Below are 1,854 nucleotides of genomic sequence, written 5' to 3' on the forward strand. Positions count from 1 at the left end.
CAAAACGATAGCTCTTGTTCGAGAGGGAACAAGGGTGAGATAGACAAGCTGGGAGGTGGGGAAAGGAGGAGGTTAGGGAGTAAGGTGGAAGGGGGGAGTGGGAGGGAGGGACAGGCACAGACTGCAGAGGGTGAGAGGCAGTCCAGGAGCAGGGAGGAGGCAGGGAACTAGGTGGGTGCCAAGGCCCAGCAGGATGTGCCAGTCGGCAAGGAGACAGGCGGGAGCCCCAGGGACAAAGAGAGTGGGAATAGGAACGGGAGAGCATCCTCCTCCTACATCTCCCCTCCCAAAGCCCACTGATGATGTTGGACAGAACCAAGCTGCATACTGACCTTGCTGGGCCCTTCTTGCCCCCCTTTACAGCGCTGCATTGCTCAGGGGAACCCTCCCTTCCCCTTCCCACTCCAAAACCACACCAGGGCTTTATTTTTTTTCTTACAAATTAAAACTGCATCTCCCCACCCTGCAGGTGGGTGTGTAATTTTCTGTGCCAGAATCACTCTGGGGGAGAGAAATCCTTGGGGGCAGACTCTTTAATAACTTCTGCTGCCCAAGGAATCGACTGCAGGGCCCGAGAGTTAAGGGGAAGGTATATGCATGCTGGTGTGCATGTGCAGGCCTGAGGCTGGGGCTGTGAGTGTGGGGAGGGGACATAAGAATAAAGAGCACATTTCCACCCTACTCACCCCAATCCCAAGGCCCCGAGTCTTAGAGCTTCAATGCCACGGACCTCGGCTTCCACCATTGCCCAGCCCCCCGAAGCCCAAGCCCCTAGGGGCTTGCTCCATGCCTCCCGGCTGCGCACAGAGGAGGGAGATAAGGTTGTTGGATGGACAGCCACAGGGGGCAGAAACCCCAAGTCAGGAATTCTGAGTTCCCTATGAATCCTGCCTCTGACTTGCTGCCTGACCTGGCTCTGGCCCCTCTGAGGACCTCAGTTTCCCCATCCATAAAGCAAGACGGTGGATATGATGAAGCTCCCATCGTTTTTAATTCCAAATCTCTATGACAAGCTTTCGTGGGCTCTCACAGAAGTTTTTCACTGGTAGCATTGAAACATTTGGGAGATTTTGCAGAAAAACCTGAATGCTGAGCAATATACTGGCCCTCATTCCTGCAGGGTGGCCTGTGGAGACGAGCCAACAGATGCTGCCCCTAAGGATGGACATGAACTTGTACCAGCTGCCATCAACTCCAACTCACAGCAACCCCTTGGGGTTTTCAATGGCTGATTTCTCACAAGTCAACCACCATGCTTTTCTTCTAAGGACCCTCTGTGTGGACGAACCTCCAACCTTTCGTCAGCAGTGGAGTGTATTATTTGCACCAGGGACTTCAAAATGACCAGAGCCTCTGCAATTTACCACAGTCTCTGCCAGGAGTTGGCAGCCCCTGCCCCAGGGCTGAGCTGCTCCTGCTCTGGGCTTTCCTTTTACTCTGGCAGTCACACTGGCTCTTCATGTCTCCTTAACATGTGCCCCCTACTCACTAAGTGCGTAAAAACCACAGGCTTTTAAGTCAGCCTGCTGCTGTTATGTGCTATCCAGTTGATTCTGACTCATAGCAACTATAGGACAGAGTAGAACTGCCCCCATAGGATTTCCTGGGCTGTAAATCTCTACAGGGGTGGATCACCAGGTCTTTTCTTCCTCAGAGCCACTGGTGGATTCAAACCAACTTTCCAGTTAGCAGCCAAGTCCTTAAGCACTGTGCCACCAGGGCTCTGAGTCAACCTAAACCCCCCCACCAAAAAAAAACCTCATTGCTGTTGAGTCACTTCCAAGTCATCACAACCCTATTGGACAGAGTAGAACAACCCCATAGGGTTTCCAAGCCTGTAAATCTTTATGGAAG

The sequence above is a fragment of the Orycteropus afer genome, unplaced genomic scaffold (genome assembly GCF_000298275.1).
Source record: "Orycteropus afer afer isolate SDZICR_OR568_19922 unplaced genomic scaffold, OryAfe1.0 scaffold00049, whole genome shotgun sequence".
Lineage (NCBI taxonomy): Eukaryota > Metazoa > Chordata > Mammalia > Tubulidentata > Orycteropodidae > Orycteropus > Orycteropus afer.